Genomic DNA, 21,688 nt, shown 5'->3' with positions numbered 1-21,688 from the left:
AACCATACTGATGAATATTTTGCATGTCACCACATATGCATATGGCAAAAGATGGAGATAGAGACAGAGACACATATTGGAACAGTGGACTTAACTCCCTAGGTCCAAATGAGAAGCAGAGGGAGGGAGATCGTGAGCAAGGAAAGCAGAACCAGTGGGAACCTTCATCCGACGATGGATGGAGATAGAGACAGAGATACAAATTGGAGCACTGGACTGAGCCCCCAAGGTCCAAATGAAGAGCAGAAGGAAGGAGAACATGAAAAAGAATGTCAGGATCGCGAAGGGTGCGTTCACCCACTGTTACAAGGGGACTGATTGAATGAGAGCTCACCAAGGCCAGCTGGACTGGGACTGAACGAGCATGTGATCAAACCAGATTCTCTGAATGTGGCTGACATGGGGGCTGACTGAGAAGCCATTGACAATGGCACTGGGTCTTGTTTCGTCTGCATGGACTGGCTTTTTGGGATCCTGGTCTGTTTGGATGCTCACCTTTCTGGACCTGGAGGGAGGCGGGAGGAACTTGGATTTCCTACAGGGCAGGAAACCCTGACTGCTCTTGGGAATGGTGAGGGAGGAGGAGAGGGAGTGGGGGGAGCGGGAGGGTATTTGGAGGAGGGGTGGAAGTGGAAATTCTTTAAATAAATAAATAAGGGGGAAAAAAAGAAAGAAAGAAATTCTTGGTTTTAAAGTAAACATTTAAAAAGCTCACACTAATTTAATTTCCTGTATGCCATAGTACCAAAACATATGTGTAATTTCCCTCTGTATGATGTGATTACCATTGATAAATAAAGGAACTGCTTTGGGGCTATAGCTAAGCTATAGGGGAACAGAGATATGTGGAGAAAACTAAGCTAAATGCTGGGACAAAGAAGGGTGGAGTCAGAAAGAAGCCATGTAGCCCCACTGGAACTTTATCCAGTAAGCCACAGCCATGTGGCATTAAGCAGATTACTAGAAATGTGTTAAACTCAAATGTAAGAGCTAACCAATAAGAAGTTAGAGCTAATAGGCCAAACAGTGTTTTAAATAATATAGTTTCTGTGAGCTTATTTCAGGGCTAAGTGGCTGGGAACCAACAAGCAATCTCCTTACAACAAATTGGCACCTATGTATTGGACTAAATCCACGCAAAACCTGAGAAAGCTTAAAAAGAAATACTAGACACAAAAAAACAGAGTTAAGCATGGTTTGGTAGTGAAATTTTCTTCGGTGGGCTCTTTGCTAGAAGCAAGCAAAGGCACAGCTCCTTTAAGAGAGGTTTTCCTGATCAGCAGTAGAAGGAAAAAAGTGGCGGTTTTGAAATGCTGGCTTTCTGGGCCATGCTGCCAGCATAAACTCTGACTCTTTCTGGAGGTCCGACTACAGAGCATTTGAGTGGAGTCTGTGAGCTACAGCTTGCTTAATGGCAACATCGATTGACTGTATGCCTAAAAATGGGGCTCTGAACATGGCTCTCAGAGAAAACAAACAGCTCTGCCATGCTGGGCTGGGCAGGCCAATCAGGAAGTGCCATATTTCCCCTAATAATGTGGTCTCTCAGGTTCATAAGAAGGGCTTAGCATTTTAAGAAGTGCTCGTGGACAGTAAAACAGATACACAATAGGACAGATTCAGACATAAAAGACCTCTAAATGGATTACAGTGTTGGACAAATGTACAAAGGCTTGGGAGAGAGAAGAAAAAAAGTACACAGAGTTATGAAAGGAATTAAATGTTTTTTTAAAAAAATAAAACAAAGTCTTTAAAGAGACAGTACAGACAGTCATAGATTAAAGGATAATAAAATAAATATTAAAAAGTAATAGAGTAAAAACAGGTCACATAAAGATGGAAAATGCACAGAGAGTCTGGATTATGTATATTATTGTGTTATCTTTGAATTTTTTGACTGAAGAGAGATATTTGATTCTGGGGACATTTAGCTAAGCTAAACCAACATATAAACTTTAAGCTATCTTGATTTCAAAATATGAATCTAAGGATATCTTGCTTTGGAAAAAAAGTTCTTCTTTTGCTATCACAGAGGATGAGAACCTGAGGATTCATTTCAGGCTAATGTGGTTTGATGAATCAAGACCTCCTGAAAGGTTGCCTTGAACATCACTCAAAAGATTACTTCACCCAATAAAAAGCAGGAAGCAGGAGAAGAACTACACCCATATTCCCAAATATTGTCTATAAATGTTTATTTACATTTAAAGGGGGATATGATATAGAGATTTGCATTGCTATGGATCTTAGTTTATTGATACAAATTTAAGGTCAATTTTGTTATATGTATTTTTCTGCTCTCAATTAAGGTATTGTGTTTGTATAGCTCATTTAAAAATATAATGTATAATTAAGAAATATATGTTAATTAATAGTCATCTATAATAGTCAAGTTTCTAGTCATATTTCAATTATATGGGTGTTCTTCAAACCTTTCGAAGACCTATGGAATATGGCATTTAAATGTTTTAAGAACTTAGGACTTTTCATGACAATGAGACACATCTGCTCCTGGCAGCACCAATCACTCCAATCTACTTCAAGAGGAAGATGGGCTTTGAAGAGGCTCCTTATGGAGTTGGTTAGCCATTTGGAAGAAACTGCTCTTACCTGGACTGTTTAATGAACTGGACATACAAGACCAAGAGAGAAATGACTGCTGGAGTTGCCTAAAGAAGGTTTGACAGTCCTTTGGGATTTCTGATTCATGAAAGAGTCTGCAAGACATTCTGCAGGCCACAGAAGTGATTGACAAACTGCCCATATAGGAGGAACTGTCTTGAAATTTCCTGCTTTGTGGAAGTCTGCTATATACTATGGGCCTGTAGGCTGAAGATGGATGCCCCAACAGTACAGAAGAATGTTGGGTGACTGTCCAGGCAGCAAAATGTCTCTGTCAATTCTAGAGTTTTGGAAGTTGCTTACAATGCAATATAATATGTAATATTATATCCTTCTGGAATCTTTGATGGAGTAGAACAGATAGTAATAATATAGTTTTCCTTAGTTTTGATAAAAGATAAATAGATAGAACTGTAATTCTTGCTTAATATCTGTTTTTTATATGTAATTTTACTATGTTAAAGTTAAAACCTTTTTCATTTAAACAGAAAAGGGGAGGTGATGTGAGATTTCCTTCTGTATGCTGTGTTTACCATTGAAAATTAAAGAACTGCTTTAGGCCTATAGCAGAGCTATAGGGAATGAAGCTAGGTGGGAAAAACTAAGCTGAATGCTGGAAGAAAGAAGGATGGAGTCAGAGAGAAGCCATGTAGCCCAGCTGGAGCCAGATGGAACTTTATCCAGTAAGCCACAGCCATGTGGCATTACACAGATTACTAGAAATGGGTGAAATTCAAATGTAAAAGATAGCTGATAAGAAGTTAGAGCTAATAGGCCAAGCACTGTTTTAAATAATATAGTTTCTGTGTGTTTATTTCAGGGCTGAGCAGCCGGGAACCAACAAGCAGTCTCCCAACAACACAACACAAAACAAAGGGGTTAACTGAGGACATGGAAATCATGGGTCTGAATTTTTCTTTAGATTCATAGGTATAAGCATGTGTTACTTATTTAATTTGAAGTGCTTATTGGAAAAATAGACTCTGCTAGAAAGAAGGAAAGCACTCTGAACAGGACTGTTAACAATGCCTTCATGGTGCTGTTCCATATTCTCTGGTAAGCTGAAATCAACAGAAAAAAAATGCCCCACTTATTTCAATAAGAGTGAAGAAAATTTTAAAATTTATGTAGTAAAAACAATATGTGTGAGCCACCTGTTTGCTTTTTAACTAAATGGATTGGTATGGAATGACAGCTGCTACAAAACCAACAACATTTCAAATACTATATATTACTTTGCCAAGAAGACTAAATTTTGGTATCATTTACTTTATTACTATGGGACACGTTAATAAAGAATCCTAAAGAAAAGAACTGCAATGAATATTTGTAGCCACTAAGTGTCACTGTTCATTTATAATTGTTTAAACTGCGCTGACAGGGACATGGTGACTCAGTAGAATCTTTTGAATGGGGTCAATCAGGGAAGAAAAAAAGATTCAATTATGTAACACACACTCAAAGTAAGGCACAGACACCAGCATTAGTGTAAACTGCAAAGAGGAATTCCTAGAGATAGAGGTGGTGCTCTCATTGCAATGCCAACTGATCAAATCAGACATTTGTGAGCTTAAATAAGGTTTGAGCTACACTAAGCCTTGTAATCTGTTTTTACCAATATAAATGCCAAAACTGAATTGCCACTATAACGTCTGCCAAGTTTCTTTGTATTGTATGTCAGTATGCTGTTTTCCTTGGTAGTGCCATCAATAAACATGTCTGGGGATCAACTGCTTCTGATCAGATATGCTACATTCATTGTTTCAAGCTGACTTGAAACTGTACAAAATGCCAGTGCCAGAAAGGTTCTGTTCAGAGTTGAACATTTGAAGGGCAAAGCAAGGCAGACTTCCTATACCCTTAAGATATTATGAATTTTTCCCCAATATTCACAAGCTGTAACTTCATTTCCTAGACACACAAAAATTTTAGACTTAAGCATGACACAATCCACTTCTTTTCTCCCTATTAAAGGAAGATGGATTTCTTTAAATATAAAGTAGAGAGCATCATCTGTGGATGAGCTGAGGTACACAACAAAGCTAACACAGGGTTTTTTGTTTGTTAGTTTGTTTGGTTTTGTTTTTTGTACACAGCCAAAAGAACTTGCAAAGGTGTTTACATAAGACACACAGACTAAAGAAACTTTTGGAAGAAGACAGAAATGAAAAAAGTAGGGTCAATAATAACTAATTCATAGAAAATAAAATATAATGAAAACCACTAAAATTATAGGATGTAGAATGACACTTTGAAAATAGTATATTAAAAACATTAATCAGATAGACTTCTGCAAGAAAGGTTTAAAGTAGCAGGTGAAAACTTAAAAATATAGGAAAGGCACCTATTTTAGATATAGTTCAAGATTTTTTTTAATTTTTTTTAAGATAGCCAGGTGTTGAGGCACATCTTTAATCCCAAGTATTCTAGGAAAAGATAGGAGAATTTCTGTGAGTTCAAAGACAACCTGGTATACAAAGCAAGTTCCATGCCAGCCAGGTCAACACAATGAGACCTTGTCTTAAAAAACAAACAAACAACAAAAACTAAATTAGTAAATAATTTGAATGTGTCATGCCCATCAAATATTTTTCTTGAAAGAATAGATATCACTCCTGGCAGGAAGCAGGCAGGCTGACTTCAGATTTTCACTTCTCCTTCTGATCCTCTAGATCCACTCCCCACCCAGTCTCACCCCCAGCTCTGTAGCAGTATACTTACTGTGGTCTCCCTTTTCCCTCTGGCTCCACCCCGATTTGGATCAGGAAGACCTTCTCCTACAACTTTGCTTCCCCCAACTTATCCTATTATCCCAGCCTCCAACACCAGCAGGCATTCCCTGAGAACACACCAAATAAGCAGACCAAGGAAACAGGTATGTTAACTAAAGACCTTCATCACTCCTCCTCTCCTTCAAATTCAATCTCCAAGTCTCATCTCTGGCTCTGCAACAGAACACTTCTGCTTCTTTCCTTTTCTCCCTGCTCAAGTGTCCTGTGGATCCCATAGACCTGTCCTTTCTCACCTTCCTTCTCCCATTCATTGCTTTATCCCAGCCACCAACTCCAACAGGTACTTCCTGATAACCCACGAGTCAGTCCCACCAGGGAAGCAGGTAGGCAGACTGCAGATCCACCCCATCCTTCTGTTCCTCCAGATCAACCTCAGCTCTATAATAGACATTCTATGGTGGTCTCCCTTCACTCCCTGCCTCCATTCCAGCGAGACTAAATAAGCAGAGCCTGGTAGAAGAATTTGCTTTCTTCCCTTGTATGAACCCCCTCAGACACCTAGCCTTCCCCATTCATAAGTATCATGTTCCAATATCCAGAAAAAATATTGTACCTGGAACCCCCAGGGGTTATACTATCAGGTCCACACAAATTATCCTATCAGGAAAAAACAACCATCACACTCTCCTAAGATCCAGAATGGAAAAAGTAACCCAGGGACAAAATGCCCACCCAGCAAGGGCAAGACCAGATGTGAACACTGTGGCAGTTTGATAGAAAATGGCACACAAAGGGAGTGACACTTTTAGGAAGTGTGACCTTGATGTTGGAGGAAGTGTGTCACGGTGAGGGTAGGCTTTGAGATCACCTACGCTACAACCAGTGTCACACTTCTAGCTACCTGCAGATTAAGATATAGAACTCTCAGCTCCTTCTCTAGCACTGTCTGCCTACATGCCATCCACCATGAAGATAATGAAATAAAACTCTGAAACTTTAAGTTAGTCCAATCAAATGTTTTCTTTATAAGAGTTGTCGTGGTTATGGTGTCTCTTCACAGCAATAGAAATCCTACCTCAGATAAGCACCTAGACCTATAATCTTCCCAATCCCAGAATCCTCCTAGAAACTAGCTTACAAGAAAATCATTAAGAAACTAAGGCAGTATGTCTCCGCTAGGACCCAGCAACTCTACAAAAGAAGGCCCTCAATACTCCAGCATAGCTGGAAAACAAGAAAAAGGCCTTAATACAGACTTTTATACAGTATATATACACATGATAAAGGTTTTTAAAAAGGAAATACTACATATTGGAAATTATATATACTATATATAATATATATATAGTTAGTATATATAATTATAGTATAATATATAATTGGCATATATAATAGAACAAATACTACGTATGGAAATTAAAACACAATATATTCAAACTATGGAACACAATGAAGGCATTTCTAAGAGGCAAGTTCAAGTTCACTGCATTAAGTGCCTACTGCCCAAAGGTAGAGAAATCTTGTATTAGTCACCTTATGATAACTTACTATGATAACAAAACCCAGAAGATTCAAAACAAAAAGAAGAACCAATATGCCAAAGGAGTAGATGGCAAGAAATAATCAAACTCAGGGTTGAACTCAATAAAATGATGAAAGTAACAACTAAACCAATACAAAGAATCAATGAAACAAAAGAGTTGGATCTTACAGAAATCAGTGAGACTGAAAAACCACTAGCAAAATTAACTAAAAAGTGAAGAGAAAAGATACCAATTAATAAAATTAGGGAAAGGGTAACATAACATTAGTCACTGAGGAAATGCAGAAAATCATAAGGACATGATTTAAAAACCTATACTCCACAAAAATAGAAAATCTAAAAGATATGGATATCAATATTTATCACTTACCAAAGCTAAATCAAGATCAGATAAACAAATTAAACAGAACTATAATCTGTAGTAAAGTAGAAGCATTGATTAAAATCCTTCAAACAACAAGAACACAAACCAACAAAGCACAGGGCCAGATAGTTTTAGCAGAGAGTTCTATCAGACTTTCAAGGAAGTGTTAATGCCAGTATTACTCAATTATTTCACAAAATAGAACTAGAAGAAACATTGCCAAACTCATTTTATGAGACCAGTTACCCTGATACCCAAACCACATAAAGACATAACAAAGGAAAAAAATACAGACCAATTTATCTTATGAACATAGATTAAAAAATTCTCAATAAAGTAACTGCAAATCAAATCCAAGAACACATCAAAAAGATCATTTCTCAAGATCAAGTAGGCTTCCTCCCTGAGATGTAGGGATAGTTCAATATATAAAAATCAGTCAGTATAATCCACCATATAAACAGACTGAAAGACAAAAACCACATGATTATCTCATTAGCTGCAGAAAAAGCCTTTAACAAAATTCAACACCCCATCATGATAAAAAAAGTCCTGCAGAGACTAGGGACACAGGAGACCTATCTCAAAATAATAGAGTCAATATATTGCAATACCACAGCCAACATTAACCTAAATGGAAATAAACTTAAAGCATTTTCACCTAAAATCAGGAACAAGACAAGGCTGCTAATTCTCTCCATACCTAATCAGTATAGTAATTGAAATCTGAACTAAAGCAATACGACAATGTAGGAAATCAAGGGGATACAAATTGGAAAGAAGTGAAAGCACCTTTATTTGCAGATGATAAGATTATATACATAAGTGACCCTAAAAATTCTAGTGGCACACTCCTAGAATGAATACACATTCAACAAATGTGTACAAAATTCACATACAAAATTCATATACAAAAATCAGTGGCCTCCTATACATATGAAAAATGGTCTGAGAAAGAAATCAGGGATATAATATCTTTCATCATAGCTTCAAATAGTATAAAATATTTTGGAATAACTCTAACCAAGCAAATGAAAGATTCGTATGATAAAAAAACTTCAAGTCTTTGAAGAAAGAAATTGAAGAAGTGATCAGAAGATGAAAGAATTGCCTATTCTCTAGGCTCAGCAGAATACAATAAAAATAGCCATCATACTGGAAGAAATCTACAAAATTAATGTAATCTCATCAAAATTACAATAGAATTCTTGTCAGATGCTGGAAGAAAAGTTCTCCACTTCATATGGAAATGCAAAAAAAACAAAACAAACAAACAAAAAAACTAGGATATCTAAAACAATCCTAAACAATAAAAGAACTACTGGAGACCTCACCATTCTCAATTTTCATTTGTACTACAAAGTTACAGTAATTAAAAAAATAGCATTGTAGTGGCATAAAAACAGACACACTGATCAATCAAATTGAATGAAAGACTCAGATTAAATCCACACACATATAGACACCTGACTTTTTATAAAAAAGCCAAAAACACATATTGGGAAAAAAAAAGACAGCATCTTCAACAAATGGTGCTGTTCAAACTGGATGGATGCATGTATAAGAATCCAAATAGACCCAAAACTATCATCCTGCACAAAACTCAACATCAAATGTGTCGAACTTCTCAACATAAAACCAGATACACTGATACTGACAGAAGAGATAGTAGGAAATGACCTTGAATTCATTGGCACAGGAGAAGACTTTCTGAACAGAATGCCAATACTGCAGGCATCAAGATCAGCAATTAATAACTGAAACCCTGTGAAACTGAGACGCTCTGAAAGGCAACAGACACTGCCAATAGGACATAAAGGCAGTTTAGAGAATGGAAAAAGATTTTTCACAAACTCCCAAACTTAATAGAGGACTAATACCCAAAATATATTAAGAACATACACAGTTCAGAAGCATCAGAGGGAGAGGTAGCACAGTGAAGACCCTGGCCCAGAAGTGTCAGACAGAGAGAGGGAGGGAGCACAGCAGAAGTGTCAGAGAAAGAGGGAGCATGACAGCAGCCCTGGCCCAAGCTGGGAAGCACCAGAGAGAGGCCAGCCTGCTCCTGGAGGAGCGATGGATGGAACCACAGTCACCAACTGCACCAATGGAGGACCTAAAGCACAGGCTTCACCTGTGCCAATTGGATGAAGAGATGGGTAGACAACAGTGCAAGAATACATACACTCAGAACATAAAGAAAAGACAGCACCAACCACCGGAAACTAGTGGTTATACAACAGCAAGACCTAAGCTTCCCAAAGCAGATGAAGCAGAAGAAAATAACCTTAAAAATAACTATAAAGATGGTTGAGGACCTTAAAGAGGAAATGAAAAATTTCCTTAAAGAATTGGAGGAAGAGACAAACAAAAAAATTGGAGGAAATCAACAAATCCCTTAAAGAAATCCAAGAAAAAGATATCAAACAGGAGAAGGGGATGTTTCAAGACTTAAAAATTGAAATAGAAGCAATTAAAAAAAAACACAAACCAAGGGAACTCTAGAAATGGAAACACTGAGTAAATGATCAGGAACTACAGATGCAAACATAAGCCACAGAATAAAAGAGATGGAAGAGAGAATTTCAGGCTCTGAAGATATGATAAAGGAAATAGATTCATCGGTCAAAGAAAATGTTAAATCCAACAAATTCTTAACAAAAAATATCCAGGAAATCTGGGACACCATAAATAGACTGAACCTAAGAATTATAGGGATAGAAGAAGGAGAAGTCCAGCTCTAAACCACAGAAAATATATTCAACAAAATCATAGAAGAAAACTTTCCCAACCTAAAAAAGGATATGATAGGTCAGGCGGTGGTGGCACATGCTTTTAATCCCACCACTTGGGAGGTAGAGGCAGGTGGATCTCTGTGAGTTTGAGGCCAGCCTGGTCTACAAGAGCTAGTTCTAGAACAAGCTCCAAAGCTACAGAGAAATACTATCTCAAAAAATCCAAAAGTAAATAAATAAGATACGACTATGAAAGTATAAGAAGCTTACAGAACACCAAGTAGACTTAACCAAAAAAAAAGGTCCCCTTGCCATATACTAATCAAAGCACTACATATACAGAATAAAGAAAGAATATTAAGAGCAGTAAATGAAAAAAAGGCCAAGTAACATATAAAGGCAGATGCATCAGAATTACAGCCAACTTCTCAATGGAAACAGTGAAAGTCAGAAGGTCCTGAACAGGCATTATGCAGAAACTAACAGACCATAGATGCCAGCCCAGATAACTACACCCAGCAAAGCTTTCAATCACCATATACAGATATTCCAAGACAAAACTAGATTTAAACAATACCTATCCACAAATCCTTCCTTACAGCAAGTACTATAAGGAAAACTGCAACCCAAGAAAGCCAGCTACACCTCCCCAAAAAAAACACACAGGCAATAGGTAATCACACACCAAGAAATCCCAAAGAAGGGAAACACGCACACAATACCACCATCAACAAGAAAAATAAAAATATCAAGAACTAGCAATCACTGGTCCTTAATATCAATGGATTCAATTTTCCTATAAAAAAGACACAGACTAATAGATTGGATAAAAAAAAACCAGAATCCATCCTTCTGCTGCCTACAAGAAACACACCACAACCTGAAAGACAGACATTGCCTCAGAGTAAGGGATTGGGAAAAAATTTTCCAAGCAAATGGACCGAAGAAGCAAGCTGGTGTAGCTATCCTAATATCTAACAAAGTAGACTTCAAATTAAAAGTAATCAGAAAAGATGAAGAAGGCCATTTCATATTCATAGCAGGAAAATTTCATCAAGATGAAGTCTCAATTTTGAACATCTATGCTCCAAATACAAGAGCACCCACATTTGTAAAAGAAACATTGCTAAAATTTAAATCATACATCAAGACTCCCACACTAATGGTGGGAGACTTCAGTACCCCACTCTCACCATTGAACAAGTCTGCCAGACAGAAACTTAACAGAGAAATAAGGGAACTAACAGATATCATGACTCAAATGGACTTAACAGACATCAATAGAACATTCCATCCAAACATAACAGATTATACCTTCTTCTCAGAACCTCATGGAACCATCTTTAAAATTGATCACATACTTGGTAACAAAAAAAACCTCAACATATACTAAAAAAGTATAATAACCCCATGTATCTTATTGAATCACCATGGCTTAAAGTTAGAACTCATTAATAACACAAATTTCAAAAATGCTACAAACTAAAGTAAATTAAATATTGCCCAGCTGAATCACCACTGGGTCAAGAAAAAAAATATAAAAGAAATTAAAGACTTTCTAAAATTTAATGAAAATTAATGTACAACATACCCAAACTTATGGGACACTATGAAGGCAATGCTAAGAGGAAAGTTCATAGCACTAGATGCCTACATGAAGAAACTTGTGAAATCCCATACTAGCAAATTAACAGAATACCTGAAAGTTCTAAAAACAAAAAGAAGCAAACTTACCCAAGAGGAGTAGACAACAGGAAGTAATTAAATTGAGAACCAAAATCAACAAAATATAAACAAAGAGATAAAAACAAAGAATCAATGAAACGAAGAGTTGACTCTATCAACAAGACAGCCAAACCCTTATCCAAACTAACCAAAAAACAGAGAAAGAATGTCCAAATTAACAAATCAGGAACAAAAAGGGGGCATAACAACAGACACTGAGGAAACCCAGAGACTCATCAGGTCCTATTTCAAAAACCTGTATTCCACAAAATTGGAAAACTTGAAAGAAATATGCAATTTTCTGGATAGATACCACATACCAAAATTAAATCAAGAACAGATAAACAATTTAAATACATCCCAAACTCCTAAGGAAATAGAAGGAATCATTACAAGTCTCTCAACCAAAAAAAGCCCATAACCAAATGACTTCAGTGCAGAATGCTACCAGAACTTCAAAGAAGAGATCATACCAATACTCCCCAAAGTATTCCACACAATAGAAACAGAAGGAATATTGCCAAATTCCTGTAACGAGGCTACAGTTACCCTGATACCCAAACCACACAAAGATGCAACAAAGACAGAGAATTACAGACTAATCTCCCTTATGAACAGTGATGCATAAATACTCAATAAAATATTGGCAAACTGAATCCAAGAACACATCAAAAAAAAAATCATCCACCATGATCAAGTCACTTTCATTCCAGAGATACTGGGTTTGTTCAACATATGGAAATCTGTCAATGTAATTCACCACATAAACAAACTGAATGAAAATTCATCTCTCTCATTAAATGCTGAAAAGGCCTTCAACAAAATCCAACACCCCTTTATTGAAGGCGTAAGTCACAGACAATCCCACACCAGTTTGGAATTATGATTAATATAATGGTTATTTATTCAAAGGGGAAAAAACTTACAGATTACCGTCCCAGACAACAGCCCCTCCGCGCGAACAGGAAAGGAGTCCAGGGGCCGGAAACGAAGCCAGAAGACAAAGAGAAAGTGGAGGACAGCCGCTGCTTTTTTTAAAGGGAGAGACCATGCCCCAATGGGCTGGTAACTCAGCGGCGATTGGCTGAAGGAGCTGAAGGAACTCCCACAGCATCTCCCCCTTTTGTTTAAGTAAGAGAGTTCTAAGCCTATTACGCAATTATATACAATAAGTATAAACCTACGAAATTATATACAATAAATACAAATATCCTATTCTAACTAGCTTAAGTCTTGTATAACAAATAACTTGGCCAAGTCATGAAAGGAAAGTAACTACATTTATATAATCTTCAATCCCATCGAAGATCTGAGAAGGGAAATAATGTTATCTGAGTAATTAGGAAGTGCAATCAAACAACTTCCAGAACATGTAACAAATCGCAGAGACAACTGGCTACCTGGACAAACACCCAAAGTCACATTTGCAGCGTTGAAGCAACCAACTTTGGCTAAGGCCTGATGTAATTGACATACCATTTTTAAAGGCAAGAAACTTCAAAACTATCTTACCCTGTCTTGGCAGGATATGACAGTCTTGTTTTATCCATTTACGGATATTTTGTAACTCTGTTAGTAGTTGAGGTATGAGCATTTCTTTACCCAAAGGCCAGTTCTGCCAAGAAGAAAGGCTCCAGGTGGAGTGTCTTTGGTGCTCAACATTCTCTCGGGCATAGATCAGTGTTGCCAGGAGTGATTGTGTCTCCCTACCATAGAACTCTGAATTAGATTAAAGGCCATTTTTTACAGCTCTTTGAAGAGGTTGAAGATTATCTATCTATATTGAATATAATCTCTATATATCTAAAGAACCTGATTAGTCTAATTATAAATGACAAACTTAGATGACTGTTGATCTATATAATTTTCAATATCTATCTAACTTAAAGACTGAGATAATAAACAAGTGTGCAATAAATGAGGACAATGAGACCTCCAAATATAAACAATGTGCAAGTATACATTGCAATATGGTAAATATATATCAATACATAAACAATATATAAGTATCTTAATCAGAGGTAGAAGTGTACAATGCAATATGGTAAATATACATATATCAATACAATATATATATACAAATACATAAAAATGTTTTAAACAGAGGTAGAAGCATGAAGCATGCATGTATAAAATAGTCAACATAATTTAACTTTGTATCAATATATAAGAATCGATACCAATATGTTTGTCTAAAAGCAATAACTCACAAGTACAAATCTATTTATCCCATAATCCAATTATCCCTTCTTTTTTTTTTGGATTTTTTTTTTGGATAAAGGTCATGGAGCAATATGGGATACAAGGAACATATCTGAACATAATAAAAGAAATTACAACAAGTCGACAGCCAAAATCAAATTAAATGAAGAGAAACTCAAAACGACACAACCAAAATCAGGAAGACAAGGTTTTCCACTCTCTCCATATGTATTCAATATAGTACTCAAAGTTCTAGTTAAAGCAATAAGACAACAAAAGGAGATCAAGGGGATACAAATCAGCAAGAAAGAAGTCAAATTACCACTTTTTATAGATGATATGATAGTATATATAAGTGACCCCAAAATCTCTACCAAGGCACTCCAACAACTAATAAATATCTTCAGTAATGTGGCAGGATTAACGATTAACAAAAAAAGTAACCCTCCTATTCACAAATAATAAATGAACTGAGAAAGAAATTGGAGAAATATCACCTTTTACAATAGTCACAAATATATACTATTTTGGGGTAATATTAACCAAACAAGTGAAAGACCTGTATGGCAAGAACTTTAAGTCTCTAAAGAAAGAAACTGAAGAAGACATGAGAAAATGGATAAATCTCCCATGCTCTTGAGTAGGAAGGATCAACATAATAAAATGGCAATCTTACCAAAAGCAGTCTACACATTCAATGCAATCCCCATCCAAATTCTAACACAATTCTTCACAGACCTTGAAAGAACATTACTCAACTTCAAATGAAAAACCCAAGAATAGCTAAAAGCAATCCTGTACAATAAAGAAACTCCAGAAGCATTACCAATCCTAACCTCAAGCTCTATTATAGAGATATAATATAATATAATATATAATATAATATAATATAATAAAAACAACTTGGTATTGGCATAAAAACAGACATGTGGATCAATGGATCAAATTGAAGACCCTGGCATTAATCCATACACATAAGAACACCTGATTTTTGACAAGAAAGCCAAAAAGGTAAAATGGAAAAAGAAAAACATCTCTAACAAATGGTGCTGGCATAACTGAATGTCAACATGTAGAAGATTGCAAATAGATCCATATCTATCACCTTGCACAAAACTCAAGTCCAAGTGGATCTCAACATAAAGTCAAATACATTGAACCTGACAGAAAAGAAAATGAAAAGTACACTTGAACACATTAACACAGGAGATCACTTCCTAAATAGAACATCACTGGCACAGACACCGAGAGCAACAATCAATAAATGGGACCTCCAGAAATTGAGAAGCTCCTGTATGGCAAAGAGCATGATAAACAAGACAAGACAATAGTCTACAAAATGGGAAAAGATCACCAACCCCACATCTGAGAGAAAACTGATCTCCAAAATATGCAAAGAACTCTAGAAACTAGACAATAAACTACCAAATAATCCAATTTAAAATGAGCTAAACAGAGAATTCTCAGCAAAAGAAATTCAAATGGCCAAAAGACATTTAAGAAATTGCTCAATATCTTTAATCACCAGGGAAATGCAAATCAAAACAACTCTGAGATACAATCTTAAACCTGTCAGAATGGCTAAGATTGAAAATACTGAGAAGAGTTTTTTCAGAACAGGATGTGGAGTAAGGGGAACACTCCTCCACTGCTGGTGAAAATGCAATCTTCTCCAGCCATTCTGGAAATCAGTATGGCAGTTTCTCAGAAAATTAGGAATCAATCTACCTCAAGACCCAGCGATATCACTCTTGGGCATATACCCAAAGGATATTCAATCATATCACAAGGACATTTGCTCAACAATATCCATAGCAGCATTATTTATAATATTCAGAACCTGGAAACAACCCTAATACTCATTAACTGAAGAATGGATAAAGAAAATGTGGTACATTTGCATAATAGCGTATTACTCAGCTATAAAAAACAATGACATCATGAAATTTGCAGGAAAATGGATGGAACTAGAAAAATATATCCTGAGTGAGGTAACTCAGACTTAGAAAAACAAACATAGTATTTTTTCTTTTCTTTTTTTTCTTTTTTGGTTTTTGTTTAATAGCACACAGCTTCTAAGAAAGCATAATTCATGCATGCATAGAACTTACTTTTGTTCAAACTTTTTTTAGGTTTAATATATATATATATACTATATATGCTCATTTTACTTTTATCCCTTTTATTGAAAATGGATTTTTTCTCATATAATATATCCTGATTACAGTATCCCCACCCCGCTCCTCCCAGTTTTTTCCTACCTCCTCTCCCATCCGGATCCACTCCCTTTTTGTCTCACATTAGAAAAGAACAGGCTTCTAAGAGATAACAGCAAAATCTAACAAAATAAAATATAAAATAAAACAAAAATCATCACATCAAAATTGGACAGAGCAAGCCAACAAAAGGAAAAGAACCCAAGAGAAGGCACAAGAATTAGAGATAAACTATTTCATGTATTCTAGAGTCCCATTAAAATACTAAATGGAAAGCTGCCCCCAGTCCATCCATAAGGCTAATTTTATTTCCTTCTTCCAGGGAGATCCATATGGCTCCCCTTGTTTCTTTCTCTAGACCTAACCTCTCTGTGTGTATGTATTATAGTTTGGTTATCATTTATTTATGGCTAATATCCACATATAAGTGAATACATACCATTTTTATCTTTCTGAGTGTTGATTAACTCACTCAGGATGATTTTTTTTCTAGTTCCACCCATTTGCCTGCAAATTTCATGATGTGTTTATTTTTAAGTGCTGAGTAATACTCATTGTGTAAGCATGTCATATTTCTTTTATCCATTCTTCTGTTGAGGAACATCTAGATTATTTCCAGTTTCAGGTTTTTATGACTAGAGTAGCAATGAACATGGCTGAGTAAGTGTCCCTGTGGTAGGAAAAAGTGTCCTTTGGGTAGATGCCCAAGAGTGGTAAAGCTGGATCTTAAGGTAGATGAATTCCCATCTTTCTGAGGAACTGTCATACTAATTTTCACAGTGACTGAATAAATTTGCACTCCAACCAGCAATGGAGGAGTGTTCCCTTTGCTCCATATTCTCTGTTGCAAAGAGATGTTTCCTTCATGAGTAGTGAGGACATTTAAATATGGACATAAGGACAAATATTTAGAAGGTAGTTAGGGATTATGCTGGTTTAGTAAAGTGGTGTTCATAGGTTCTCTTCCAAGATCCATGATTTCACTAGCTCTGGGTAGTTGACTGGGCTTCCAGTACTAAGCTTCTTGTTAAGCATGTCTTAAGTCCAATTAGAGAGCTGTTGGTTATGACTAAGGTGGTGTGTCATTCCTACACCCTTAGGGCATCTTGCCATGCTGGTCATTGTTGTAGTTCATAGGGATCATAACTGGGTAACATTCTTAGTTACTTCTCTCTTTTAGTAGCATTCAAGGTGCCTTCTAGTCCTCACAGAAGAGGGATTTAGGTTAGTTCCAGGTCAGGGTCCTTTGGGCCCTTTGTCTGAAATGCATGGTATCTTCAGGAACAAGAACTTAATTTACACTTATAAGAAGCAACCAAGACAATAGCCTGTAATGTTAGGGGACTCTCTTGGACAACCCTAACCAACAACTCAGAAGAGGGCTTCTCATGCTTAGTATTGAGTTTTTATTAGATGGTCTTTGAATCTTGGAGAGAGTATTGTCACCTTAGATGACAATAAATAAATTTGTATTTAAATTATATATGTTTATTTATATACTAACTTACATGTATTATAGGTATTTTAGATGAATAATTAATAGTACAATTCCTTATGACTTACTTATAACTTACTGTTATTTTACCTTCCTCTTTCCATTCTGTATTTATATCTCCCACCCTGTACCCTAATTAGAGTGTCCCATTTTTCTCATTTCCCCCTTTAGATCACTTATACCCTAATATTCCAATCTGTTGCTGTTTCACATTCCATAGTGATTCCTTTGTACTTTCCTGGTTTCTGTTGTTACTCGAGGATATGTACTCACATTTGAAGATTTGGAGTTAGGAGCCTCAGATGAAAGAGAACATGAAATGTTTGTCTTTCTTGGTCTGAGCTACCTTATATGATATGTCCTAATTCCATCCATTTACCTGAAAAATTGATGATTTATTTTTCTTTAAAGCTGAAAAGTAGATAGCATATTTCCATTTCTTGTGTGCCAGCTGAAGGAAAACTAGGTTGTTTACACTTCCTAGCTGCTATGAATACAGCAGCAGTGACCATGGCTCACCAAGTAAAACAAGATACTGAATCCTTTGGGCATATGCCAAGAAGTGGTACAGTTAGGTAATATGATGGCTTTATTTTTTACTTTTTCTGAATTCTCCACATTGATTTCCAAAGTGGCTGAAATAGTTTGAACCCCATCAGTAGTGAATGAGTTTTCCCCTTTCCCCATACCCCTTCCAGCATTTGTTGTCAGTTGTTTTGTTGATCTTACCTGATCATTCTGACAGGGGTAAGATAAAAATCACAAAGTTTTGATTTGTGTTCCCTTAATTACTAGAGATGATAACATTTTTAAAGATATTTCTTGGCCATTTTTTCCTTTTGTAAACTCTCTATTCAGATCCCAGGCCCACTGACTGAATTGTTTTCTTGACTCTTTGTTTTATAAAGTTCTTTATATATAAATTCTGGATCTTAATCCTCTGTCAGATGTATAGCTGGCAAAGATTCTCTCTCATTCTCTGGGCTTTGAAAGATAAACAAGATTGACAGACCCTTGGCCCAAGTAACCAAAAGTAAAAGAGTAGAGAACCCAAATTAACAGAGTCAGAAATGAAAAGAAAAACATTACAAAAAACACCAAAGAAAGTCAGGTACTTTTCGAGACTACTTACAATCCATTAATGTGGAAAACCTTAAGAAATGGATAAAATTTAGATTCAGCCAAAGCACCAAAACTGAACCAAGAAGAAATCATCAACCTAAACAGATTCATAGCAAATGAGGAGCTAGAAATAGTTATAAAAAGCCTTCCAGCTAAAAACTGTCCAGGACCAGATGGATTCACAGCAGAATTCTACCAGATTTCCAAAGATCTATAACCAATTCTTCTTAAATTATTCCAAAAATAGAAACAGAAGGAGCGCTCTCAAACTCCTTCTATAGATTTGGTACCACTCTGATACCAACACCAGGTACAGGTAAGAAGAAAAATAAGATCAGTATTCCTGATGAACATAGACTCAAAAAATGCTCAATAAATATTTGTAAACAGAATACAGATTATACACTGTTTGTGGGAGCCCACTTGTTTGTTCCCAGCCACTCAGACCCCCAGAATAGCCACACAGAAACTATATTATTTGCAATACTGTTTGGCCAATAGCTTAAGTGTATTTCTGGCTAACTCTTATCTTAAATTAACCCATCTCCATTAATCTGTGTATTGCCACAATGATGTGGCTTACCGGTAAAGTTCTGGTGTCTTGTCTACATGGTTTCCCCTCACTCCACTTTCTTTCTCCCAGCATTCAATTTAGTTTTCCCCACCTAGCTAAGTTCTGCCTTGCTATAGCCCAAAGCAATTTCTTTATTCATTAACCAATAAAAGCAACACATAGACAGAAGAACCTCCCACACCAATACACCACAAGCAAGATGGCTTTGTTCCTGCAACAAGGGAATGGTTTAACATACAGAAGTCAATAAATGAATAGACTGCATAAACAGATTTAAGACAAAAATCATATGATCACCTTAATAGACGCAGTTAAGTTCTCAACACAATCCAACACTTCTTCACGATAAAAGTACTAGACAAAGTAGGACTAGAGGAAACTCTAGTCCCTATATTTACGCCAGAACTGAATACTGACTGACTCTCTCTGGCAGACACTTTTTAAAATGCTGTCTTTAATTAAGAAACTATTGTTCTCCAACTTATAAAATCTGTATCCAACTTGTCCTCTTCCAATGCTCCTTCAATGTACACACTAAAACACCTATATGAAAAAAATGTAAACCTCTTCACCAAAATATATTTGCCTGGTAACAAGGTATCTTGAGACAGTGTCTGCCAGGATAGCAAAGGACAGCTACTTTCCCATTTGACCCTTTAGAAACCCACATAGTTCTTTGGAGATTAATGGAATACAAGCTGCTCCTCACTATCTTTCATTCCATTGTATCCTTTCCAGTTCTACTCCTTCTTGCTCAAATAAGCATCATCTAGAACACCAAGTCTACAATATGAGGACATGTCAAACCACAAGATCTCACAAATCTTTATAACTAAATATTCAATTTGTTTAATGATACAAGTATAACCTATTGTTATACTCAAAAAAAGAGAAAAAAATGTTTCATTTCTTCTTGGCCTTTTGTTGAAAACCAAATATAAAAACTGATGCCTCAGATTGGGGGCACTGTTCAGTGGTAAGATCCTTGATGCAGAAGCATCTGGACATGAAAGCATATCACTAGCATCCACAGAAAAGTCAGGTGTGGCAATGCCTATCTGTAACCCCCGTTGGGGAAGTGGTCAGGTTCAGGAAGAACCCAGGGATTAACTGACCAGCAAGTCTAGACAAAAATAGCAAGCTCTGGGTACAGTCATATCAAAATAAATAAATAGGTGGAGAATGTTAGGGAAAGGTAGGCACTCCACATCAATCTCTGGCCTCCATAGGAGCAGGTGCAAGTGAGAACATCCCAACAAAGAAAAAAATTAACCGATGACCTGAGGATGTAAGGAAATGGGAACCTGTAGCCACTGTTGGTGGGATTGCAAACTAGTATGCCCACTATAGAAATTAATGTAGAAAATTCTCAAAAAAGTAAAAATAATTTATTTTATGACCAAGCTATATCATGCTTTGGCATGTGCCCAGAAGACTCAGCATTATACTCCACAGACACTTCTCCACTTTACTAATAATACCTGTAGAAGCAACCTAAACTGTCACTTCACTAAACTAGTATAATTTCTAACTGCATCTAAATATTCCTTATATACACAAGTGTAGTTCTTACCCCTCATCAAAAAAAGCTTCTTTTTCAGTAGAAATAGACAATTACAAAAAGCTGTAACTAGTCAAAATGCAGAGGAAAACTGACTGGCATGTTGAGCCACAGTTGATAAACTACAATACAACTTCTATATTTAAGGCTCAAAGAACAGAAAGATTATAAGATCCAGAGGACCAGGACATCTGCTGAGAGACAATGTCATCCATATAGGACAGGAAATTTGCATCCATGAAATCTCAACAACATTGTTGCCTAAAGAATACCTGAAAAATGGCAATTCCAGTTGACATGCCAGTGTGTATAGGTGAAATCTCAGAAGGTTCCACTCCTAGATGAAGAACTACAAGCAATTAGTGGTTGTTATGAAAGGGATAATTGGTCTTATACAGAGAATGACCACCCAGATAGGTTATCTGATCCCCGGTGATCATTCCTAATCTCAGTGTCACTTTACAATAAAGGGTGCAAAGAAATGTCTAAATGGAAACAAATTTAAGGAAAGCAAACTGTCCGCAGAAAATATTTCCTGATACTGAAATATTCATCTCAAGAGACAAAAACCAAATAAAGAATTGGAGCCTGATTCCTCTTTTCTGAGAGTTAACTGCAGTACCCAGTTATGGCCACATGAGCACAAGCAGAACACAAACTAGAGTTTAGAGACTTGGCTTTGGGTTGACACCCAACCTCTTCTCATGTGGAAAACTCATTTCTAAAGAGCTGTAATCAATTTCAGAATACACTGCCTCAAAAACTTAGAACTTCTACCAAAATTACCCATGCTCTTA

This window comes from Myodes glareolus, chromosome 21 (assembly GCF_982192425.1).
Source record: "Myodes glareolus chromosome 21, mMyoGla1.1, whole genome shotgun sequence".
Classification (NCBI taxonomy): domain Eukaryota; kingdom Metazoa; phylum Chordata; class Mammalia; order Rodentia; family Cricetidae; genus Myodes; species Myodes glareolus.
Note: the sequence above shows the minus strand (reverse complement) of the source record.